Source organism: Cervus canadensis, chromosome 23 (genome assembly GCF_019320065.1).
Source record: "Cervus canadensis isolate Bull #8, Minnesota chromosome 23, ASM1932006v1, whole genome shotgun sequence".
Lineage (NCBI taxonomy): Eukaryota > Metazoa > Chordata > Mammalia > Artiodactyla > Cervidae > Cervus > Cervus canadensis.
In genome coordinates this window covers 1,321,315-1,348,621 of record NC_057408.1, presented here as the reverse complement: position 1 = coordinate 1,348,621, position 27,307 = coordinate 1,321,315, and the positions used below count along the sequence as shown (strand labels likewise).

At 43.7% G+C, this 27,307-nt stretch overlaps 1 protein-coding gene across 1 annotated transcript in view; it reads right to left on the bottom strand.

Annotated features, from left to right (window-relative positions):
- The window catches only part of SLC14A1 (solute carrier family 14 member 1 (Kidd blood group)), a 52,105-nt gene that overhangs the window by 21,716 nt on the left and 3,082 nt on the right, over positions 1 to 27,307 (bottom strand). The gene's annotated exons all lie outside the window — the stretch shown is intronic.

Below are 27,307 nucleotides of genomic sequence, written 5' to 3'. Positions count from 1 at the left end.
TGAAAACCCCACAGAAAGCTGTGCAGACGTCATTGGGGCCTCCTGACTGCCTGGACGAGCTGATAGCCCTTGTCAGGGAGGACGCCAGTAACTCTCTGGCTCCACCCACTGGACACCAGCCAAACCGCAGCGCTCCTTGCTTCCCCGGGGATTCCCTCCTTCCCAGTGTCCCCTGCGGCTCAGTGTGTGTATCTGGGGGCTGGAGGAAAACTACAAGCCCAGGTTCATGGCCAGAGTTTTGAGGTTCAGGCAAATGTGCCACCAACATTTTCTTCCTGGTAAAAATTCCTCAGGTTACGCTGAAGGGGAAAAATGAATCATAAGAGGGCAGACTGAGAGCCTGGTACAGAGCGAAAGGAATCACACTAGTGTATCTGTGAGCTCTTTATGCAAATGGGCTACAATCCCTGATGGTGGTAATAACAGTAATAGTGATAGTTATGATAATTATTGGAATTGGACAAATGGCTGGGCATTCACCCTGTGTGCTGGGCACTGTGCTGAGCCCTGGATCCGTGTCAGTCATTTAACCATCACAAAAGTCCTATGAGGTTAATGCCATTATTCCCATTTTGCAGAGAAGCAAGCAGAATCTGCCTGCAATGCAGGAGACCTGGGTTCCAACCCTGGGTTGGGAAGGTCCTCTGGAGAAGGGAATGGTTTATCCACTCCAGTATTCTTGCCTGGAGAATTCCACGGACAGAGGAGCCTGGTGGGCCACAGTCTATGGCATCACAGAGGGTCGGACGTGACTGAGTGGCTAACACACACAGGCTCACAGAATTTAAATCACTTGTCCCGAGTTTAACATCAAGGTTCGTGGGATGGGGAGAGAGGTGGGAGGGGGGTTCAGGATGGGGAACACATGTAAATCCATGGCTGATTCATGTCAGTGCATGGCAAAAACCACTACAATATTGTAAAGTAATTAGCCTCCAAATAATAAAAATAAATGAAAAAAAAATTGACTGACTTAAAAAAAATAACATCAAGGTTCATACTTTGATGTACTCTAGCATCATCCAGCATTTCCAGCTTCTGCCCATTGTTTGCTTTTCTTCAGTTCACTAATTAACTCAATGAACTCAAGCATCAACATGAATCTCTAGACCTCAGCCTGAAGCCACCTTCACTTAGCACCTAGGTCACCTGCTGCCTCAGTGGCCTGAGTGGGCTGGTCAGGGGTGGAGGGTGTTTACTGAGTTTGAAGTCTTCCTGTGGAACCAACTCCTCCCCACCCTTCCTCCCTGCCCTCTCCCCTGGTCCTTGCAAAGGCACACCTTAAATGCTGGTTACAAAACTAGCCGTGCTGCATGGTCTGACTGGGTAGAACAAAGCATGTGGGATTCCCAGCCAGGCAGACCTGAGTTTGAATCCTGGCCTCGTCCCTGTGTGCCCTGAGGTACGTCACCATCTCTGGCCCTCAGATTTCTCACTGTAAAATTGAGTATGTTGACTCCTTTGTAGCGTCGTGATGAAGTTTTGCAACCGCGTATGTAAATCTCTGTACCTGACACATGGAAATGGCACCATTCCAGGATCTGCCCTTCTCAGTCTGGGTTGGTTTATCCCTGAGGATTCCTCAAAGGGTCCCTGTTCCCAACCTGAACCAGGAGAAAAGGCTTCTTAATTCTGACATACAAAGGGGTGTAGTTATGAGCGCGGAGACAACTGTTCAGCAAGAACCATGAGGTGGGCAGGTGGCAGCCACGTTCTCTCACTGCAAGACCCCCGAGATGCTAGGGTCTTGCCGGGTGGCTGTGGCTTTGGAGAGAATCCTGAACTGGATGTTAGAGGGATAACCGGGCGCCCAACAACAAGTGCAAACAAAGGTTCCTCGGTGCTTCTGCATGTGTGCTCACTTGCTCCATCATGTCTGAGTCTTTGTGACTCCATGGACTGTAGCCCGCCAGGCTCCTCTGTCCATGGAATTCTCCAGGCAAGAATACTGGAGTGGGTTGCTATTTCCTTCTCCAGAAGCTCTTCACCACCCAGGGGTTGAACCCACGTCTCCTGCATTGGCAGGTGGATTCTTTACCACTGAGCCACTTGGGAGGCCCCAGGTACTTTCACACAGCCCTAATTTCACAATTTCATGACTTCTTCTCAGCCCCTCCTGGCATCATTTATTGAGTGTTTGGGCACCGACGTTGCTTCCCTTCCCAAGTCCCACCTAGGCCTCTCCTGGTTCTGTAACTCTCTGCCTGCCTCAATCACAATTGAACACAAGAGGAGGTTTCCCTCCTCTTTGACTTTCTCCATTGAGTTTTTGCCCCTAGAAGGTTCTCTCTCTCCCCGCCCACTTTGTGCAAGTGTCCACGCCCAGTTTTCTTCCCTCTGCCCATCCACACTGTGCTCCTGGGAGCTGAAAACAAGTCCATGTTTCTCTCACAGTGGTCACCCCCTCCCCCCAGCCCTGTGACAGCTCTGCTATTGTCTTTTATTTTAAAAATATATTCTATGGTGGGCAGCCCCACCTGGGCTGGAGAATACTAGTAATTCTTTTTTTTTTTATTGATATCAGATCTCTTTCTCTCCAGAAAGGGTTTTGAGGAAATTCATAAAAATAGACATGAGAGGAAATAAGAGCTAGATGAGGAAACGGGGAAGAAGGAAGAACAAAACTATGGATAATGACACAATTTGGATATTCTCCTACCATGTCTTGCATTTCTAGGTATTTTAAAGTAAGTATTTTTTGACTTAGAAATGATCCCAGCACGACGTCATTTTGGTTGCTGCTGGATGTTGATTTATCTACAAGCAATTTGACATTACAAATAACTTGCACCACCGGTATCACGGGGCAGGGTCCACACAGGAATTCTGCAGGAGAGGAACTGGCAGAGGGCTCTTCTGAATCCTGAGCAGGGCCTTTCTAGATGGGAGAGAGAGTGCTAAAGAAAAAGCAGACAGACTTCTCTTCCTATCCTCCCGACCAACACCGCCACCCCCGCCCCCTGCCCCGCCTCCCCGCACAGAGAAGCAAAGACCCCAGACTGCTTACAGAAAGTCCTTCTGCACTGTGTTCTGGGACCACAGTGTTTGGTTTGGTAAACAGTCAGACAAATAGGCTCCAGACAAGAGCCAGACCCCCCACTGACCCAGAACGCCATTCAAGGGGACCCTTTGTGGTAAGAATTTCCGAGACGTGGAGCCAAGTGGGCGTAAAGTGCACAGTTTCTACCCCCTGCACTGCCTGTCCTGGCCAGGGGAGCTTGGGGATGGGTGATGGCAGGAGGCACCGAGGCGCCTACATTTTTGCTCTTAAACAATGCTGTTGCGCAATTATTCAGCTCCACCAAGTATATGGTTGTCCTGCATGCAGCAGAAGCATGAGAAAGCCTCATGGGGATCTACCTATGACTTTTATCAGATCCCGTCTGTCCATGCATCACTTTCTTTCCAGCTCTTAAACTCAGGCTAGTGTCAGGATCATCATGTAGATCCTCTGATATCCTCAGCCAGCACCTAGGGTTGTGCACTGCACAAAGGCACCGTTTCAAAACGGGCACCATTAACATTCAAGACCTCTATGTATTTTCTGCAACAAAACTCCTATAGGTGGCAGTAAAGTGTTCGGATGAAAGGAATGCTGGGGTCTTACTGGTGAGTAGTGACCCTGCTGTTTTTTTTTTTTTTTTTCTTCAGAATTAAAAAAATAATACTTTCTCAAAGAGGGACAATAGGGAAAAGGGTAGGAGGACAGTATTTTCAATCTCTTTAGACCAGGTTGAAAGAAGGGACTGGAGTGTTGAGGAAAATGAAGGTTGGGGACTGGCATGGCCCTTTCTCCCTGACCGTCTCTTGAGAGTGATTTATAATCATCAGATTGCCTCCTGACTATTAAAGATATTGGCCAAGAAGAGAAGGGGAATGGCCTGGCCCCCAGCATTGCCAGTGAGGCTCTCTGAGCTAGTGGGCTCTTGGCAAAGACATCAGCCACTGGGGGTGGGTAGGATGGACTGAGGTCTACTCCCAGCCAGGCACCAGGATTGGGGCTACTCCCTAGGGAGCCTCGTGGAGAGAGCTGGCACTCATGTAGTCAAGAAGTTGCAAAGACTGGGTAGATATGCTAAAGTAAGGCTGCTCTCTGGAGCCGAGGAGGTGGCAGCTGGCTCAGGCTCCTCACAGTTGCCCTGACTGGAGGCTTAGTGTCTGCTGGCTGCACAGTGTTGCAACTCAGCCTGATTTAAAGATCAGAAATGCTTCCTATTATTATACACTGCCTCTCACCCACTGACTGCCAAGATTTAGAGAAGGACTCCAAGTCTCTTAGCCCTCATCCTTCCTCCCATTCCTCTTGTCTCTTCTATCCCTGCTGTTGGCACCTGCCAAGGCTGGGGTGGGGGCCAAAGTCAGAGGGATCTTGAGGGCACACTATTCAACTACCTGCTGATCAGTTGGCTTAAAGTTGGACCACACTGCATCCTCAATCTCTTGAATTGGTAAATTGAGCTGTCATAGCATAAGTCATATTCCACTGGCCACAGATTTGTATCAGAGCCTCAGTAATCCTATAATAACGTTGGCATAAGAAATGCAGTTGTGCTGGGATAGTACGACAGACATGGGGAGAATTTTCCTGCACCTCTGAGATTGTCCTGTTGTTAAAGAAGAAACTTGAGTCCATGTTTTATTCGAAACCAAAATTAAACCCGGTGGAGAAATACTTATATATTTTTGACCCACATCTTTTATAGAACTTAAAAAAATCAACTAAGCCTTCAGTCAGTTAAGTACAGTCACTCAGTCATGGCTGACTCTTTGCAACCCTATGGACTGCAGCACGCCAGGCTTCCCTGTCTATCACCAAATCCCAGAGCTTGCTCAAACTCATGTCCATCGAGTTGGTGATGCCATCCAACAATTTCACCCTCTGTAGTCCCCTTCTCCTCCTGCCTTCAATCTTCCCCAGCATCAGGGTCTTTTCCAATGACTCAATTCTTTGCATCAGGTGGCCAAAGTATTGGAGTTTCAGCCTCAGCATCAGTCCTTCCAATGAATATTCAGGACTGGTTTCCTTTAGGATGGACTGGTTGGATCTCCTTGCAGTTCAAGGGATTCTCAAGAGTCTTCTCCAACACCACAGTCCAAAAGCATCAATTCTCTGGTGCTCAGCTTTCTTTATAGTCCAACTCTCACATCCATACATGACTACTGGAAAAACCATAGCTCTGACTATATGAGCCTTTGTCGGCAAAGTAACGTCTCTGCTTTTTAATATGCTGTCTGGGTTTATAGCACCACTATCCTCTGCAGAAAGCTATTTGAATTAAAAAATTATCTGAGTATTTAACATTAAGATGCAAAAGTAGTGATAGAACTAGAAGGATTCACAATCACAAACCCTTGTTTTTAAAATAAAATATGGCAATTCTCAACACTGGTTTTCCTTTTTTTGTTTCCCTGACCAGTATTGAATCTGTGCCCTCAGCAATGAAAGCATGGAGTCCTAATCACTGGCATATGTGAGTGCTAAGTCACTTCAGTTGTGTCTGACTCTTTGCAACCCTATGGACCACAGTCCACCAGGCTCCTCTGTCCATGGGATTCTCCAGGCAAAGAACAGTGGAGTGGGTTGCCGTGCCCTCCTCCCGGTGATCTTCCCAACCCAAGGATCAAACCCACATCTGTTCTACCTGCTGTGGTGAGTGGGTTCTTTACCATTAACACCACCTGGGAAGCCCCCCAACCACTGGACTGCCAGGGAATTCCTTGTTGTTATACTTAGTTGGAGAAACTACTTTGTTTCACTTTGTTTCTAAATGAAAGAAACCAGGGTAGAGCTCAGCTTCTAGGAGCTGGTGGTACATTCTCCCACTTAAGGGGCAACTCTGAGTTTGGGAGAAATATTGATGAGGGAAGAAGTATGGTACAGACAGGGAAGGACTGATTTTCCACTGTTTTATCCACTTCCCTTGTTGACAGTCCTTTCCCTTCCCAGCCCAAGTTGTTGTTTATTTTCTCCCAACACCTGGATCAAGGGACGTATTTGAATAGAGAACTATTAATATTTAATTATGCCTAGGTGGTTGGGATATGCTGATGTGAGTGAAGTCACAGAATTTATAAGTAGGTTTAAGAGAGGCCTGAGTAGGTGGATTAAGCTCCCTGGCCCCCAAATGCACTGGCCAGTTATACCCAGCTATCAGCTGAGGTCACAGGGTGGACCAGTGGAAAGTGTGTGGATTAGAAATAGTCCTTCGTTACAGAAGAGTGCCTAGGACACAGCTCAAGGGATGCCATTTTTGAAGACTAGGGTCCGTGGGCTCATGATTGAATCCACATATGACATTGATGATGAGGGGGGAACATCCAATAAGAAATTTAATCAAACATATGGGTAAGTGATGAGCAAAACAATATCCTCCCAGCTTTTAATACCCAACATCATTCTGAGTTTTGGCTCCTCATGGCTCATGGTTTTGCAGAATCTGGGGTTTACAGAATCTCAGAGTCTACTGCCATGTAAACCTGACAACCAATTTCTCAATAGTTTCTCATGCCCCATAACTTACAAGGAGAAATTAGTTTTAAATTGATATCCATTACACGGGACTTTCCTGGTGATCCAGGAGCTAAGACTACACTCTCCCAATGCAGGGGGCCCTGGGTTCAATCCCTGGTCAGGGAACTAGATCCCACATGCCATGATTGAGACCTGGCACAGCCAAATAAATAAATTAAAAATCAATATCCATTACCATCTTGAAGGGAGAAAAGTTACCCAAAGGCAGCCCTGGGGTCTGGTGGTGAACCCAGAGCTTTGCTCAGTGTAGAATCTGAGGTTTCTTATTTGTGGAGCTCATGGGCAGCCTCAGCCTTTTGTCTTGAGTACGGCAAGAGATGAAGCACTGAAGTTCCTAAAAAATCCTCAAACCCCTTTTGCTTCAAACACATTACTTCATTTATTTTTCCACTTGATGTATTTCATCCTATCATTAAAAAATAATCCCAGTTATAAAAATAAAATCCCCAAACAAGGTTTCCTGATGGTGACCATTCACCCTGATGTTGGTAGTTCATCCCAGCTGAAGTCCTTTCTCCCATCTTTATATGCTTAGTCACTCAGTTGTGTCTGACTCTTTGCGACCCCATGGACTGTAAACCACCAGGTTCCTCTGTCCAGGGGATTCTCCAGGCAAGAATACTGGAGTGGGTTGCCATGCCCTCCTCCAAGGGATCTTCCCAACCCAGGGATCTGAACCCAGGTCTCCTGCACTGCAGGCAGTTTCTTTACTGATTGAGCCACCAGCGAAGCCCTCCCTTTCCTCAACTCCAGTGAGACTCCCATTTCTCTACTCCACTGGACTTCTAGACTTTCTTGTCCATTGGACCCACCTTGTCCTTCTTGTTGCATCCATTCACTCATCCATCCAATTGCCAAATGTATGCTAAGTACGGGAGGATTCATAGATGAATTAGATGTTCTAATTTCAAGGATTTTTTTTTTTTTTGGTGAGCTTTTCTAGCTTTCTGAATCTTTTCCTCAGCTCTTAAATGTGAAATGTCTCCTGTCCACTGAAACTTTCCTCTCTTTTCTATGTATTTTCCCTTGGCAAGAACCTCCATCCTACTTCCACTCCTGTCCTACTCCATCCCACTACATAATTTTTGTTTAGCTGGCTTATTAGAAAGAGTCCTAGAGTAGGAACTGAGAGGTGCTACTTCTGACAAGATTGGCACTTCATCCATCCCTTTTCACCTGCCTCACTTACTCAAAGAGGAATTGGATGATTCCTCAGTGATTCTCAGTCTTGTCTGCACATTGGAATTACCTGAGGGGCTTCTAAAAATTGTTGATAGTAGCTAGAGACTCTGATTTCATTGGTGTGGGGTGGGGGAGTTTTAAAAGTCCTCTTGATGATTTAACATGAAGGCAACGTTGGGAACCACTGAACTGAATCCAATCCTAATTCCTTACCCACCAAAACAAGGAAGCATGTCACTGTAGGATTAGATGGGTTTTGGTTTGACAGACCAGGTCCAAATTCCAGCCAGCTATAACACCCGGGGGAAAATTACTTCACCTTTCCAAGCCTTAATTCTATTATTAAATTAATGGAGATTACTAATACCTACCTTGCCAAACAAACAGATTAAACAGGATCATGGTACACAATAGGCATTCAACCAAAGGTAACCTTTATTATTTCCCTCTAAAATAGATCCTACCTCTGACTTTCTTATTTCTGCCCATGGTGCCATCAGTATTCCAGTTCTCAGAGTGAGTAATAGATGGTTGATCTGATTTTACTCTCTCATGAAGGAAAGGGGAAGGCTCACTTTTATTCACTCTGGTTAAGGTTCCCAAGTCTTCAAAGTGTGATTCCTTGGGAACTTGTTTAGAATCAAGGAATCTCAGCCTCACTCAGAACTTCAGAATCAGAGTCAGCATTTTAACCAGATCCCCAAGGATCTGCATGCATTGTAAAGTTTGGGAAGCACCACTCTCAAGCCTCCCTGTCCTTGGAACTGAGTGAAAAGGGAAGGACTCAAGCTTCTGGAGTGGAGACCAGTTTACAGAGTCCAAGGTCTTGTTGGAGACGCCATGGTGAGCCCAAATGAGTCATGGTTGCATTCCAGCTGGTGGCGGGGAGCACGCTGTCACACGCTGGGCCACGCCGGTAGAAGGCAGGGCTCTAGGCGAAGCCTATTCATCCCATTAGACTCCATCAAGCCACCCCATCAGGTCCCACCCTCTGTCTGGTGCTGGTTGCTTCACATGGGCTCGGTGAGAGCCTCACCCCCCAGTCACCGTGACAGATTACCACAGGTCATGCAAGGGTGACGCCTACATGCACAGGGACTGGCCTCCTCTGGCTCCTATGCCCAGCCGGGGACCTCTGCCCCCTGCCCACTCACAGGACTGATACGCCTGTGGTATCAGCTATGACACCCTGGAGAAAGGACTAGAATGCCCCGGGTTTCGGGGATCTCCCCTGGCATTATTCTTGGTGGCCACCATTTCCCCACCCTCCATCTTGGATTTCTTGGCCTTTTACACCAGGGCCCCTGTGGTGATTTCCCCTCATCCCCCTCGGGTTTACAACTACTTTGGCCCAAAGGCAAAAGTCCTGTGTGGAATCATATTTTTTTACGTTCCAACAGTAGGCATGTTAAATACCCCTTTCACACAACACCTGTCGCCCCGTGAAGACTCACGGTCTGAGGGAAGGTGCCTGTCAGGCCAAGGCTAGAACCACTGGATACACCTCCCAGAGGGTTTCTGTTTTCTCTTACAGTGTCGACTGTTTGAAATTACATGGTTTTGTGGGTATTTGCTTCATCGAGTTTGCCCACTGGACTGCAATCTTCCTGGTCAGAGTTGAGCTGGTCTTGTTCAGGCTGTGGTCCCAGTTCCGGGCTCGGAGCCTGGCTCACAGAGATCCTCACAAGCTCTTTGTTGAGTGTGTAGATGAATGAGTGGGTGAACAATCTGGGACTCTGGGGCCTTCAAGGGCCAAGTACAGCACAGCACTGTACTGAGCTGGGTGTGTGTGTCTTTGGTGTGGCAAAGGAGTCGGGGTAGACCTGCCCCAGTTGCGTCCTCAGACCTGGGGGCAGCACTGTGGCTGGGACACGGAGCTCATGTGGCAGAGCCCCTGACCTCTGGACACACGCGGGCGGCCCTTGCTCGGGGGCTCCTGCCACAAACCCATCAGCCTAAGGCACCTGCACCCCACACTCCAGCTTGCAGGTCAACCTCTGTGACTAGAGGCTTTGCTTTTCCTCTAAGACTTTCCCACAGTGGGAGAGGACGAGCTCGCACTCCAGGTGTGTAGGCTGGCCAGTTCTTGGAGCACCTGAGTCATCCTGACTGTGGGTAAACAGGGAGGAAGCTGTGTCTTCAGCGCCTCCTTGGTGGAGATCAGTATGGATGGGATAGGACAGTCCCAACCCCAGCTGTGAAAACCTGGTTCAACCCAAACCCAGGAAGCCTGGGCTCTCCAAAGACTGGATGTGGGGTACGGCTGGCTCCTCCTTCCTCTGCACCCCAGGTCATAGGCTGTAAGTTCATGATGTTTTGGCCAGTTCACTTCCTTCCAGCTGTCCTGGACTCAGCATCTTCTCTCAGGCTATAGGCCATGCTCTGAGCCTCCCGCCTCCAACCACCATTTGTTTGTTCCTGGTTTCCCATCATACTATGGATCAAAGTCAGCCCTCGGGACTCTTGGGCATAGTGTGAAGTGTGGTTTTCGCATCCCGGTGCAGCAATAAGACACAAGGGAACATTAGTGTCAGGGTCAAGGCTGTGTCTGATCACTGGTCATGCTATGGGTAGAATAGCATTTTCCTTAGCAAGAAGGGATTTGTAATATCATTGGCCTATGGGGGAGCCTATCTTGTGATCTTCCAGAGAGGGTCAGAATACCTGTCAAGTTTAACCAAGAACTGGCAGATTTTAAGGCCCTCTAACATGATGGGTGTTTTCTGGGTAGCTCAAATGGTTAAAGGATTTGCCTGCAATGCAGGAGACCTGGGTTCGATCCCTGGGTCAGGAAGATCCCCTGGAGAAGGGCATGGTAACCCATTCCAGTATTCTTGCCTGGAGAATTCCATGGACAGAGGAGCCTGGAGGGCCTAACAGTCTATGGAGTTGTGAAGAGCTGGACACGATTGAGTAACACTAACATGATGTGAGATGCTGTGCAATTAAGTGCCAAACTGAGTGGACAAAATTTAGGCCTAAAAAAATTTGGGTAATATCAGTGGTGTCTGGAGTAGGCAGAGGGAGTTTTACTGAAGATATGGGCCTCATAAGGCCCTTCACAAGTTTGAGTGGCATTAGTGAAGGCTGGAAAAGAGGGAACGGCCTTTTAGGAAGAAACGTGAGTGTCAGTCAAGAGAGGCTCAGTCTGCTTGTGGGCTATGAATAGCCTCATAATTGCACCGGAGGGTGTGTGCTATGAATCACAGGCCATGAGTCCACCCCACTCGGGTCCACAGAGAAAGCAGTGCTCCTTCCCGTTTGCATTAGGCATCTATATTGACAGGCACTCTGACATTTGTTTCTTTGGGATACAATATACTAACTCGGCAATGGGTCCCTACTGAAGGACCCAGCATCAAAGAAAGTATAAGAAAATACTACATTATGAAAGAAAAGATAGAATTATGAACCTATTAATGATATAAACAGCAAACATATAAACATATAACCATATAAAACAGCAAAATTATGCTCAAAGCTTTAAATATGGGCAGTATTAGAGTGTATTGGGGTCCCTTGTGTAAAGTATACACTCAAGTAATAACTATAGCAAACTGTAAGCAAACATTAAACACTCAGTTTTATTTGTTTTCTTAAAATTTGGGAGGACTAAGCCAAATTTGCCTGCTTTCTATTTCCTATGCATGTATTTCTATGCTTCTCTGTAATGAAACTTTCTACTGGTCAAAACCTCTTTAAACATGGCTGATGTTTGAGAACGGTAGCTGATAAGAACGTTTCTCTCACTGAGAAGCAGTTTTAAAATCAGAGCCAACTTGCAATTTCTATCTGTTATTCCCTCTCCTCCCCACCCAGTTAATTTCCAAAGCTCTGCCAGCTTTCAGATCAAATAAAAGTTACCAGCAAATAAGAAGTGATACTTGTCACTTCAAGAAAGTTGTGATGAGTCACTAGGACTTTTGCCTTCAGTTCTTTTTCTTAAGTTTCTTGGGGATTCTTTGGAAACAAGGGTGTTGGGACAATCTCTCTAAGTCTCTGCCGGCAATAACTCTCCGGCTTGGGGGTTTGTTGTAGAACTGCTAACAGAGAAGATAGTTTTCCAGCCAAACAAGCTAAGGACAGAGGAATTGGAGAATGACAGGAGGGAGGCAGCACCGTGGCCTAAAGGAAAGATGGGGTCTGCTTGGTCATTGGCGAGGTCTGCAGGGTGTCAATAACCAGATAAGCTCTAAAGTAACGAGATCAGGAGTGACTGCTTTTGTGGACCACAAGGTGAGATGATGAGAGAGACTTGCAGGGAGACCACGCAGGTACGTATCCCGGGAAGGCTCCGCACAAGCTCACGGTACCTGCCGCAGAACAGCGCCGGAGGAGAAAGGCCACAAATGGGAGATAACTGGGGAAGAAAAAAGAGATAGGCTTGGGGTGGAGGACGGCTGAATCAAAAGTGGCATTACGAGTTAGAGAGTGGAGGAGCCAGAACTCATGATGTGGGTGGGCGACGCACATGGATACAACCACGTTAGAAAAAGGAAACTGCCCGGCAGCATCTACAGGAGTGGGTAACTGCCTACTCAAAGTGTGTGTCCAAAACTTCCTTCTTAGGAATGTGCACATAAGAAATGTGGACACACGGCCACACTGAAGGACAAGTGCCGCAGAGTTTAACGCAGCACTACTAACAGCCAAAAAGGGGAACCAAGTCAATTGCCCATCACGGGTAGAGTGGATAATGATTCATTTGCAGAGAAAGTGAGGGAATGACCTACAACTCCCCGCAGTGCTATGAATGCATCTTGTAATATTGAGCAAAAAGAAGCCAGGCACAAAACAGCACAGACTGTGTGATTCCATTTATGCGGAGTTCAGAAAAGGTGAAACTGAGAGAAGTCAGGGTGCCAGTCACCACTGGAAGGGGGTCAGGGGGACTTCTGGAATGCTGACAGCCTTCCGCTGGCTACCTGGGTGTGGTAGTCTGTGAAAAGTACATATCATATGCTTACAATATGTACCCTTTAATGTCCATCATCGCACTTTTATAAAAGTTTATTGACAGTGTAAAGTAAAGGCAATTGAAAGCCCATGACATTGAGTTTGAGATGTCTGGATAGGCAGCTGGAAATCCTCAGGATGCATTTGGAGATGGGGGACTCTGGTCTGCACAAGAATCCAGATCTGGAGACATTTAATTTGGTGGGGAGGGGAGTGCTGTTTAATCTGAAGAGACAGGAAGATGGGAGGGTGGGCGTGTCTTTGGGACGGCAGGGGAGCAGTTAGGGCAGTAGTAGGTCCTGTTAGAAGGCTGAAGGCAGATGAGAAATGAGCAGAGCCATTTATCAGAAGCCCGTTCAGCACTTCCCTCCACTAGGACCCCCTGCTTTATTCTGTGAGCCTTGATTTCTGTCCTTTGGGCCTTATATTTTGGTGGGGTGGAGGAAAAGTATTCCTTTATCCCTTTCGGTGGCATCATCTTCCCCGAAAAGCTGAAGAAACAGGGGGCTGGTGAGGTGAACGGTCCAGGCTGGTTAAGAGCGGCCTGAGGCACCAGTCCAGCCGTCCACTTGGAAGGCATGTGATGCCTTTGACCGTGTAGCTGCCAACAGGGCAGATGGGCCCCTGGGCAGGAGGGCAGGCCCCACGGAAGGGCCTGGAAGGTCAACCAGAGGGGGAGTAGACAATGCGCTACCTGGTTCTCCTTGGAATACAGGGGCCTCTCGAGACACGGGAGGAATGTGCTGGAATCCGTGCACGCACACAGCGGTGACACAGGCTTGTTGTCACACGGCCTCGTGTGGGCTGCTAGGCTGGTGCTTTCCCTGTAAGCACGGCGGGTCAGGAGGTCAGGGTGCCGTCGCAAACACCTGTGTGATGCTGGCGGCCAAGGTGATATGTCCATAACAGAGCCAGTACATTTCCTCTAATGGAAAATACCAGGGCAGCAGGGACTACCAAACATACCCACATAAAACATGGAGGCATCTGCAGAAATGCAGAAGGAAAATACTTATCAAGATACTTCTCTCTCTCTCACAAGCACATACATGTCCCAACATTCCCACCATGAGCTCTTAAGCATTACACGCAGAATGGCAGGAGTGGCAGAGTAGCTGGCTGGGCTGAGTGGGAGAAGTCCTGCATGGAAGCTCCTCTATCCATCTTCAGGACCCTCCCTCTGGAGTGGGGTGCTCCTCCTCCACCACCGACTAACACTTCTCCTCAGTGGGATGTCGGAAGGGTGTGTCAGTCTCCAGCGTAGAAGTGTCCCAGGACCAATGGTTCTCATTTCCACTCCAGAGCATTTGTTATGTTTTTGTCCCCCCAGAAAGATGTCCTTGAGAGTCTGAGGGATGGAGTTTCTGATTCTGGGCTTCTGAGCATGATAATATGAAGATGTGGGGAAGTTCTGGGCGCTCTCCTCAGTCTTTCCATCTGTAAGATGGGAACGGCACTAGCAATGGCATTGCCCCAGTGGCATGGAGACCCTAGCAGAGAGACAACACACAGTAGTTGTCCTCCATCTCACTTCCATTAACCTCTGCCTGGAATGTCCTAATAGTCAACAGGACCTTGTTTTTCAAGTGGTTTCACTAATTAGATAGTGTACCTGCCTCGCCTGATTCTGGCTCAGCTCCCAGGCTTGGGAGCACCCACCTCATGGCCCAGGTTAGCTGAGGGTTGGGGTGTTGCTCTGGAAAGGAACACGGTGTCTCCACATCCTCTGAGTGAAGTCACTTCTGTAATTTCTAAAATGTCTTTGAAAAGCTAGTGACTACTTGCACATTTGAATTTGACAGCTCACTTAAAAAATCTTAAGTTTCAATAGTTAATTGCATTTTAAACATACAACTGTTGGAGGGCTTCTGGATGCTAGAGTGATATTGTTTCTTGACCAGGTATCAGTTACATGGAATATGTTCATTTGCCAGGCACTTATTTATGAAGTGTTCACTCTTCTGGATATATGTTTAAAAAAATGGATTTGCTATAGGTTTTCTGAGCTCTGTCACTTGAATTCATAGTAGGCATTCAGGACCCTTACGGAGTGACTGCTGGCTCAGCCTGAAGGTCAGAGGTCTGGACCAGACTCTAAAGGAGACCTTGAAGAGGTCACTTTAAGGCTACCTCTGGTAGGCAAGGAGACCCCATCAGCTTGTTGCCAGCCAGATCAAAAATGTTAGAGCTGAGATGTGCACAAACTACCATGAGAGTGTCAAGAATGGAAACTAACTTTGCCTTGAGGGTCAGGAAACTCCTCATTAAAAAAATGCCAGTGACATTTGAACTGGGTATTGAAGACTGAAGAGGAGGGTACCTGGTGGGAAGAAAGAGATGGCGAGAATAGTATGAACAAAGACAGTAACATTAAGGTGCAAAATTGGGTCTGAGGCTCATAAAATATTCTAATGTGGAAGAGCTTAGTGTGTAAGTGTGTGTGTGTGTGTGTGTGATTAGTGGGAAGCAAGGCTAAAGAAGTAAGCAGCAGTTGGATCATGAGGCACTTTGTCGAGCTCAGGAGTTGGGATTTATCCTTCAGTGGTAGGATCTCTGAAGGATGCTAAGTAGGAGAGCCCACTGCGGCTTCCCCACCATTACCCTCTCTATCACCAACCTCAGCAGCTCTACAGCCACCAGCCTCATCATCACCTCTACCTCCTCTCCCCCCGCCACCTTTACCATAACCTCCATTTTCACTACTTCCTTCCCCACTAAGTGTCTGCCTGCAATGTGGGAGACCTGGGTTTGATCCCTGGGTTGGGAAGATCCCCTGGAGAAGGAAATGGCAACCCACTCCAGTACTCTTGCCTGGAAAATCCCATGGATGGAGGAGCCTGATAGGCTATAGTCCATGGGGTTGCAAAGAGTTGGACACGACTGAGCAACTTCTCTTTCTTCTTTCTTTCTTTCCTTCCACTACCACCTCCTTCACTAAAGTATCTACTGCAATAACTGCCTCCACAGAGTGAATTATCACAATGTTAATTATAGCACAATTAATTAGGGAACAACACTTAGATGACACTTATATTTAACTACCTAGAATGGCCTGGGGAAGGACACTGGGAGAGTGTGGAGCCTGGAGCCGAGCCCCTTGGTGGGAATGGAGCCTCCCCTTTGCTAACCTGCACTCCTCTGCTCACCGTTGGTGTCATGAGCTGTGCTTTGTGCAAAATGATAAGGTCCAGACCAAAAGTTATCAAGGAGACAGAGGCTTCTGAATATAGGCTTGAAAGACGGCCCAGAAGGAATTTAGATTTGCTTATAACTTGTTGATAATACAATTTTTAGAAATTTTTTTTTTTTTTTTGCAATTCAAGGCTTCAGGATTTCAAGCAATGCAAATCACTGCCTATGGTAGAAAAATAATAGCCAGTAGCACTACCTTTACTATCTCATTTAACTGTCAAAAGAACGACACTAATAGGTTCATATTTTTCCTTGTTAAAATGAAAAACTTGCGCTCAGAGGCATTAGACAAGTTCCCCAGGGTTTCACTACTCATAAGAGGTTTTTAGAAAACAGTTGTGTACTCTCATGTGATCTGACGTCCTTTTGGGAATCAGTGAGGTGGGACACAGGCCTGAGATGGGGAGATTATATCCTGGGTGGAGAGTCTGTAGTGGAAAAGGAGTGAGGAGAAAGAGGACTCGCGTGGCTTTCGGAGATGCTCTGGCGCCCTCTGGTGGCAATATAAAGGTATCACGAACCAAAGAGTGCTTAGCGTGCCTGAGTCCAGTGATCATATAGTGCTTAGGATGCATGCACACACACAGGAAAAAGGGCACCAAGTGGGCAGTGGAGATGGGGACGGGAAAGAAAGAGTACAGGAGGGGAGGAGTCATTCTGGTCCCACTTACCTATCAGTGTCTGTCCCCTGCCCCCGCCCGCATCTTGCTACAGACTATTTGGCTCTCTCCCTTAATCCAAGGATGAGCAGCAGTTCTTAAACTGGTGTGAACAGGAATCAACAGAGAGCCTGTCAGCACAGCATCTGGGCTCCAGCTTGAGAGTTTCTGATTATTAGGTCTGAAAGGGCCCCAGCAATCTGCCCTTAAAAACCACATCCAGGTTATTCTGATGCAGATGGTTCTTGGACCACACTTTCAAAGAAAAAAGAGAGAGAAGTGCTATTTAATATTTACCTTAAAAAATGATACTTCATTATAAACCAAAACTGTGCACCCTAAACCAGTTAGCAAAGTGATCCAGAGGAACTCACAGGTTACTGTCTTATTTCTGCTGTCACGTGGTTAAAGATGAAAACATGAAGTGAAATTACTCGATCGTGTCTAACTCTTTGCAACCTCATGGACTCTATAGTCCATGGAATTCTCCAAGCCAAAATACTGGAGTGGGTAGCCATTCCCTTCTCCAGAGGATCTTCCCAACCCAGGAATTGAATGGGGGTCTCCTGCATTGCAGGTGGATTCTTTACCAGCTGAGCTACAAGGGAAACCCTAAAGAGGAAGAACAAACAACCTCCAACCATACTGGTGGCTTAATTCAAAGAGGAAAGTTAAAACATTTTAAGAACATTCAAATGAGTAAGTCTGTTAAAAGAGTAGATCCCAAACTTGAGTTTCTTGGAAGCACACTTTTAGAGAAGTTAATATGTGCCCACATAAAAAGCCTTCACTGATAAAGTAGGAGATCCATCAAACATGCTGGTACTGAAAGTCTTTGAGAAGACCACAGTATGGAAAGATGCTTAATTTTATTTAGCTTAATATACCTAAAACTTGTTGGGTCATGTGACTTTTTTTCCTGTTTTTTGTAACATGTTTATTAAAGTTCTCAATAGACCAGCTTGGGAAATACTACCCTAGAACAATAAGAATGTAAATTAAAGATTTTTCTGGGTTCTGGAAAAAAGTCCAATACGTGGGAAACAATAGTCTTATATAAATGATGCTAACTAAATATTCATACGTAAAAGACTGAGAATTCTACCTCACATCACATATAAAAATTAACTCAAAATAGATCAGAGACCTAAATGTAAGAGCTAAAACTGTTAAACTCTTAAAAGAAGAGTTTTCATGATCTTGGCTTAGGCAATGATTTCTTAGATATGACACCAAAAGTACAAGCTACAAAAGAAAAAATAAATTGGACTTCATGATAATTAAAAGCTTTTGGATTTCAAAGGACACCATCAAGAAAGTGAAAGGACAACTCATAGAATGGTAAAAAATATTTGCAAGTTATATATCTCATAAGGGACTTGTATTCAGAATATATAAGGAACTCTTACAACTCAATAATAAAAAGACAACCTAATTTTAAAAATTTTAAAAATGGGCAAAAGATATAAACAGACATATCTCCAAAGAAGATAACACAAATGTCCATTAAGGACATGAAAAGATGCTCAACATCATTAATCATCAAGAAAATGCAAACCAAAACCACAATGGGATATCACTTCACACCCACTAGGAAAGCTATAATTAAAGACAGATAATAAGACTGTGAAGAAGTGGAGGAAATTGGAACTCTAATACGTTCCTGCTGGTAAAAACGTAAAATGGTGCAGCCATTTCAGAAAACAGTCTGACAGCCCCTCAAAAGGTTAAACAAATAGTTACCATATACCTAAGTAATTCCTCTCCCATGTATGTACTGAAATGAAATTAAATCACACAAAAATTTGTACATGACCATTCATAGTGGCATAATTCATAACAGCCAAAAGTAGAAACAACACAAATATTCGTTAACTGATGAATGGATAAACAAAAAGTGGTATAAGAACACAATGGAATCTATTCAGCCATAAAAGAGAGGAAATACTAATTCCTGCTGTAGTGTGATGATCTTGAAAGCCTTATTTCTGCTAAGTAAAAGTCACATTTCCATATATGTGAAATGTCCAGAATATGCAAATCTATAGAGACAGCTGATTAATGTTGACCTAGGGCTTTGGAGAGGCTGGGGGAAAATGGGGAGTGACTGCCAATGAGTACAGAGTTTCTTTTGCAGGTGATGAAAATGTTCTGAAATTGATGATGGGGATGCTTTTTATACAATTCTGTGAGTATTATATGCTTCAGTGGGTGAATTGGATTATATGTAAATTGTATCTTAATAAAAGTGTTATAATAAATTTACAAGTTTTTTCTTCCATAGAGGCAGTGGAAAGTTCTTGAGAATTATGTATGAAAATGAATATTTATTTAACAATTAAATGTTTAGTCTATCTTGACCACCTTTAACAAGACCTACTGCCTGCTTGAGCTAAAATGATAACAAGGACACAAAGTTTAAAAAATACATGTTCCTAAGGGTGGTGGAGACAAGATGGTAGAGTAGAAGGATGTGAGCTCACCTCTCATGAAAACACCAAAATCACAACTAACTGCTGAAGACCCATTGACAAACAAAACAAAAAAACCCACTGGAATCTACCAAAAAGCATATGCTATGTCCAAAGACAAAGAGGAAGCCACAATGAAATGATAGGAGGGGTGCATTTGTAATAAAATCAAATCCTGGGTGGGTGACACACAAACAGGAAAATAATTATATCGCAGAGGTTCTCCCACAGGAGTAAAAGTTCTGAGCCCCACGTCAGATTCCTCAGCCTGGGGGTCTGGCATTGAGAAGACAAGGCCCCGGAGCATCTGGCTTTGAAGGCCAGTGGGGTTTGATCCTAGGAATTTCATAGGATTGGGGGAACAGAAATCCCACTTTTAGAAAGTGCACACAAGGTCTTGTGCATACCAGGAATCAGGGGAGAAATCAGTGACCTTGTAAAAGCCTGGGCCAGACCTACCCGCTGGTACTGGAGGGTCTTCTGCGGAGGCAGGGGTGGCTGTGGCTCGCTTTGGGGACAAAGACTTTGTTGGCAGTAGTTCTAGGAAGTGCTCATTGGCATGAGCCCTCCTGGAGGCTGCCAATTTCTCACCCAGACCTGGCCCCACCCAACAGCCTCTATGCTCCAGTGTGGGATGCCTTAGGCCAAGCAGCCAACAAGGCAGGAACACAGTCCCATCAATCAGCTGACCCCACAGCTGCCCACTAAACACATCTCTTGACATGACCCTGCCCACCAGAGGGACAGGACCCGGCTCCATCCACCAGTGTGAAGGACCAGTCCCTCCCACCAGAAAGCCTGGAAAACCCTCCTAGACCAGACTCATCCACCAAGGATCAGACAGCAGAAGAAAAAGAACTATAATTGAAGCCCACAGAACAGAAGCTGCAATTACAGAAAGCTAGATAAAGGGAGATGGCAGAGGAATCTGTTCTAGAAGGAACAAGATAAAACCCCAGAAAAACAACTAAGTGAAGTGGAGATATGCAATCGACCTGGAAAAGAATTCAGAGAAATGATAGTAAGGATGACCCGAGATTTCAGAAAAAGAATGGAGGCACGGTTCAAAATGTTTAACTAGAGCTAGAAGCTAGAGCTAGAGCTAGAAGATCTATAGAACAAACAAACAGAGATAAGCAATGCAATAACTGAAATGCAAAAATGCACTAGAAGGAATCAATGGCAGAATAAATGAGGCAGAAGAATGAATAAGTGAGCTTAAAGACAGAATGGTGGAAATCACTGCAGTGGAACAGAATAAAGAATGAAAGGAAATGATAATTTAAGAGACCTCAGTTGGTCATTAAATGACCAACATTTGTATTACAGAGGTCTCAGAAGGAGAAGAGAGAGAGAGAAAGGACCTCAGGTAATATTTGAAAAGGCAATAGCTGAAAACTTCCCTAACATGGGAAAGAAAACAGTTACCCAAGTCCAAGAAGAAGAGAGAATCCCAGGCAGGATAAACTCAAGGAGGAACATTCTGGGACACATAATAATCAAACTGACAAAAATTAAAGACACAGAGAAAATATTTTTAATAAGGAAATATCAATAAATAACTTACAAGGGAATTCCCATAAGGTTATCAGCTGATTTTTCAGCAGAAACTTGGCAGGCAGAAGGGAGTGGCACAATACGTTTAAAGTGATGAAAAAGAAGAACCTACAACCAAGAACACTCTACCTAGCAAGTCTCTCATTCAGATTTGATGTAGAAATCAAAAGCTTTATAGACAAGCAAAAGCTAAGGGAATTCAGCACCATCAGACCAGCTTTGCAACAAGTGGTAAAGGAGCTTCTCTAGGCAGAAAGGAAAAGGCCACAACCAGAAACAAGAGAATTATGAATGAAAAAGTCCACCAATAACGGTAAACATACAATAAAGGTAGGGCATCATCTACACAAATATGATATCAAATCAGCAATCATGAGAAGAGGAGAGTACAAACGCAGGACACTGCAAATGTATTTGAAATCAAAAGACCAGCACCTTCAAACAATCTTGTTTACATACAGACTGCTGTATCGAAACCTCTCGGTAACCAGCAAGGAAAAATATACGATAGATACACATATGCACACAAAGAAAAAGGAATCCAAACACAACACTAAAGTTAGTCATCAAATCACAAGAGAAGAAAACAAAAGAAGAATAGGCGCAAAAAGACCAGCAAAAACAAACCCAAAGCAATTAACAGAATGGCAATAAGAACATACATATCAATAATTACTTTAAACATAAACAAATTAAATGCTTCAACCAAAAGACAGACTGATTGAATGGATACAAAAACAAGACATATATATATATATGTTGTCTGTAAGAGATCTATTTCAGATCTAGTGACACATACAGATGGAAAGTGAGTGGATAGAAAAAGCTTATTCCAAGCAAATAGAAATTGAAAGAAAACTGGAGTAAAAATACTCATATGGTACAAAATGAACTTTAAAATAAAGATTGTTGCAGGAGACAAAGAAGGACACTACACAGTGATCAAGGGATCAATCTAAGAATAAGATATAGAAATTGTAAATATATATGCACCCAACACAGGCAAATAGTAACAGTCATAAAAGGAGAAATTGACAGGAACATAATAATAGTGGGGGAATTTAACACCCTGCTTTCCTCAATAGACAGGTCAAACAGAAAATCAGTTAGGAAACACAGGCCTTACATGACATATTGAGATCAATGGACTTAGCTGATATTCATACATAATCCCATCCCAAAGCAGCAGATGAAATTTCAAATGCAGATGAAACCTTCTCCAGGATTGATCACATACTGGGCCACAAAGTGAGTCTTGGCAACTTTAAGAACATTGAAATCGTATCAAGCATCCTTTCCAACTACAATGCTATGAGATTAGAAATCAACTGTAAGAAAAAATTGTAAAAAACACAAACACATGGAAGCTAAACAATATGCTGCTAAAAAACCAAGGGATCACTGAAGAAATCAAAGAGAAAATAAAAAAACCAAGCAAAACTAGAGACAAAAGAAAACAAAAGCAGGATGATCCAAAACCTATGAGATGTAGCAAAAACATTCTAAGAAGGAAGTTTATAGCAGTGCAATCTTACATCAGGAAACAAGGAAAATCTCAAATAAACAATCTAAACTTACAGCTAAAGCAACTAGAGAAAGAACAGAACCCAAAGTTAGTAGAAGGAAAGTAATAAAGATGAGACAGAAATAAATGAAATAGAGATGAAAAAATTGAAAAGATAAATGAAAATAAAAGCTGGTTCTTTGAAAAGATGGGGCTTCCCAGGTGACTCTGGACTAAAGAATCCACCTGCCAATGCAGGAGATGCAAGAGACACAGGTTTGATCCCTGGGTCAAGAAGATTCCCTGGAGGAGGACATGGCAGCCCACTTTAGTATTCTTGCCTGGAGAATCCCATGGACAGAGGAGCCTGGTGGCATACAGTCTGCAGGATCCCAAAGAGTCAGACACGACTGAGTGAGCATGCACACACACTCTTTGTAAAGATAAACAAAGTGGGCAAAACTTTAGCCAAACTCATCAAGAAAAAAAGGGAGAGGGCTCACATTAATAGAATTAAAAATGAAAAAGGAGAAGTTACAATGGACATCACAGAAATACAAAGGATTACTACAAGCAATTATATGCCAACAAAATGGACAACCTAGAAGAAATGGACAAATTCTTAGAAAGGTACAAGACTGAACCAGAAAGTTATAGAAAATATAAATAGACCTATCACAAATACTGAAACTGAAATGATGATAAAGAAACTTCTGACAGACAAAAGTCCAGGACCAGATGGCTTCACAGGTGAATCCTATCAAAAACATTTAGAGGAGAGTTAATACCTATTCTTCTGAAATGCTTCCAAAAAATTGCAGAGAGAGGCCACCATCACCCAGATATCAAAACTAGAAAAAGATATCACACACACAAAAAATTTACCGGCCAATATTACTGATGAACATAGATGCAAAAATTCTCAACAAGATACTAGCAAACTGAGTCCAACAATACATTAAGAGGGTTGTACACCATTATCAAGTGGGATTTATCCCAAGGTTGCAAGGATACTTCAATATCTGCAAATCAATCAATGTGATACACCACATTAACAAGTTGAAGAATAAAAACCATATAATGATTTCAATAGATGGAGAAAAAATTTTTGACAAAATTCAATACCCATTTATGACACAAACTCTCCAGAAAGAGGGTGTAGAGGGAGACTATTTCAACATTATAAAGGCCATATATACAAAGCTACAGCTAACATCATACTCAACTGTGAAATACTAAACACATTTCCTTTAAGATCAGGAGAAAGAGAAAGATGTCCACTCTCACCACTTTTATTCAACATGGTTTTGGAAGTCCTAGCCATGGCAATCAGAGAAATAAAAGAAATAAAGGGAATCCAAGTTTAAAAAGAACTAAAACTGTCACTGTTTGCAGATGACATAATACTACACACACAAAATTCTAAATATGCTACTAGAAAACTACTAGAGCTTGTCAATGAATTTGGTGAGGTTGTAGGATATAAAATTAGTACACAGAAATCTCTTGCATTTCTACACATTAACAATGAAAGATCAGAAAGAGAAATTGAAGAAACTAGTTCCATTTACTACTGCATCAAAATGAACAAAACACCTAGGAATAAACATACCTAAGGAAGCCAGAGACCTTTACTCTGAAAACTATAAGATGCTGATGAAAAAACTGAAGATGACACAGACAGATGGAAAGATATACCATGTCTGGAAGAATCAATATTGCTAAAATGACTATATCACCCAAAGCAATCTACAGATTCAGTGCAATCCCTATCAAATTACTACTGGCATTTTTTTTTTTTTTTTACAGAATTAGAACAAAAAAGTTTACAATTTGTATGGAAACAGAAAAAACCCTAAATAGCCAAAATAATCTTGAGAAAGAAAAACAGAGCCGGAGGAATCAGGCTCCCCGGCTTCAGAGTGTACTACAAAGTTATAGCCATCAAAACGTTATGGTACTGGCACAAAAAGAGAAATATAGGTCAATGGAACAGGATAGAAAACCCAGAAATAAACCCACACACCTGTGATCAATTAATCTATGACAAAGAAGACAATAATACATGACAGAGAAAAGACAGTCTCTTCAATAAATGGTGCTGGTAAAACTGGACAACTACATGTAAAAGAATGAAATCATAACATTCTTTAATACCACAAACAAAAATAAGCTCAAAATGGATTAAAAAACCTATATGTAAGACTGAATACTATAAAACTCTTAAAAAAAACATAGTTGGAACACTCTTTGCTATAAATTGCATCAATATCTTTTTCAATGCATCTCCTAGAGTGATGGGAAATACAAATAAACAAATGGGATCTAATTAAACCCAAAAACTTTTGCACAGCAGAGGAAACCATAAATGAGATGAAAAGACAACCCACAGAATGGGAGAAAATATTTTCAAACTATGTGACTGACAGGGGATTAATCTCCAAAATTTGGCTAACAACTGATGGCTCAGTATAGAAACAAACAAACAACCCAATCCAAAAGTGGGCAGAAGGCTTACTAGACATTTATTCAATGAAGATATACATATGGCCAAGAGTCACAGGAAAAAGTGCTCAACATCGCTAATTATGGAAAAGTAGAAAAGTGTTAGTTGCTCAGTCATGTCTGACTCTTTGTGACCCCATGCACTGTAGCCTGCCAGGCTCATCTGTCCATGGAATTCTCCAGGCAAGAATACTAGAGTGGGTAGTCATTTCCCTTCTCCAGGGGATCATTAGAGAAATGCAAATCAAAACTACAATGAGGTATCACGTCACACCAGTCAGAATGGCCTTCATCAAACAATCTACAAACAATATATGCTGGAGAGGAGGTGAAGAAAAAGGAGCCCTTCTACACTGCTGGTGGGAATGTAAATTGGTATAGACACTATGGAGAACATTATGGAGGTTCCTTAAAAAACTAAAAATAGAACTACCATATGATTAAACAATCCCACTTCTGGGTGTGCATCTGGGGAAAATCATAGTCTGAAAGGATACATTCACCCAATGTTCACTGCAGCTCTAATTACAATAGCCAAGATATGAAATCAACCTAAATGTCCATCAGCAGATGAATGGATAAAGAAGATGTGATAGATACATGCACAGGAATATTACTCAGCTATAAAAAGAATGAAATAAGTCATTTGCAGCAACACTGATGGGCCTGGAGATTATCATATTAAGTGAAGTAAGTCAGAGAAGGACAAATATCATGATATCACTTATATGAAGAATCTAAATGATACAGATGAACTTATTTACAAAACTGGAATAGACTCACAGGCTTAGAAAAGAAATTTATGGTTACCAAAGGGGAAGTATGGGGGAGACAGATAAATTAGGAGTCTGGGATTGATGTATACACATGACTATATTGGAGTGGGTTGCCGTTCCCTTCTCTAGGGGATCCTCCCAACCTAGGGATCAAACCTGTATCTCCTGCATTGGCAGGCAGATTCTTTACCACTCAGTTACCTGGGAAGCCCTATATATATATAATGGGCTTCCCATATATATAGCAGATAATGAACGAGGACCTAATATATAGCACAGGGAAGTATACTCAATATCATATAATAACATAAATGGGAAAAGAATTTGAAAATGAATAGATGTATGTATATGTATAACTGAATCATTTTGCTGTACACTTGAAACTAACCCAACATTGTAAGCCAACTGTATTCGAATATATAATAAAAACGTAAAAAAAAAATGTTCCTGGAGAAAAGACTGGGAAGACGTTCTGCTTGAACTAAGTCTAACAATGTGCCAAATGACATTCACGGAAGCTTAGCTGAGAGTATTAGCAGTATCTTACTTTACTCTTTCTGCAACTTTTAATAAGGCAGGGTGGGGATTATCATCTCCACTTTATTGGTGAGAAAACAGGTTTAAGGACAGGAAATGCCTTGTTCCAGGTCACAGAAGGAAACGGGACACGGGCTGAGGTCTTTGGACTCCACGTCCAATGCTTTGGTTCCACCAGTGTGGTTTCCTTCAGTTGTCATGACTGTCCCCCCGCGCAGATCTCCGTGTCACTTACTGGTGTTCAATTGCTCAAAGCCTCCTTTGTTTAATTTCCTTGGCCAGAATCCCTAGTCAGGCTGGCTACTTTTATCGGTCTCCAATCAATCATGCCTGACTTAACAAACATTCTTACACAGTCCTCAAGTTCCATCCTTGCTCAAGAGACTCCAAGGGCAACCATGAAAGCTTGGGTGTGAATTCTGGATAAGAGATTTATGAGCTGGGTATTGTGAATACAACTTTTAACTTACTGGATTCTTGGGTATTTGATCTGTAAAATGGGAATAAGATGATCAACCCTATAAGAACCATGAGATTGAACTGAGATTTTACTTAAAGTGCTTTATGGCCATGTCTGTCTTACCTGATCCTACTCCCTGACCTTGCATTAAATCTGAAGTATTTTGCTTAGCTTGCCAGGCCTTTGGAAACCTCTTCCCTTTCCAAAAGCCATACAGAGCACACAAGGGCCAACATCACACTATTTGGTGCTGGGCTACTTTTCAGTGAGTTTTCTGGTCTTAATCGTCTCTCACCTTGAAAATCACTGTCAAAGTGTGGTACTGAATCATGGAATAAGGGTCAGAAAAAGTTGGAGCTCTATCTTAATAATCCAGATCTTCTGAATCACACCCCTTGGGTGCTACTGGTAGAAAAGCATAAAACAACATTTTTCATAAGCCCTGCCATTATTATACCCCCTCCTACACCCCTGGTATACAGTAGCTATAAATTCTAAGCTTCTTGAAGCCAGGAGATGTTTACAGGGTCTTTGTTCCTATTACATTATTTAGCACAGATTTAGGCACCTAAACAGGGCTTAACATCAGTACTTCTGTGATTGAAGAGACAATTCCATGTTCAGCTTACTAGTTCTCAAACTCCACCTTCACCAGAATCACCTGGATTGCTGGTTCCCACCCTCAGAGTCTCTGACTCAGTAGATCTGGGGCAGTGCCTGGGAATTTGTATTCCTAACATGTTCCTAGGTGATTCTAATGTTCCTGGTCTGGGGACCACAACCTGTTTCCGTTCAAATCTGGCCTGAAGACCAGCAGCTTCAGTACCACGTGGGAACCTGTAAATTGCAGTGGTTCAGGCCCCTATGTGTACCCTCTGCTGTAGCTTTGTCCTGGGCCTCTATGTGAACCCCGTTCTCACCCCATACAGAGCCCCCTCTCCTATGCCCCTCCCTCAGTCCTTCATATACTCTGGAG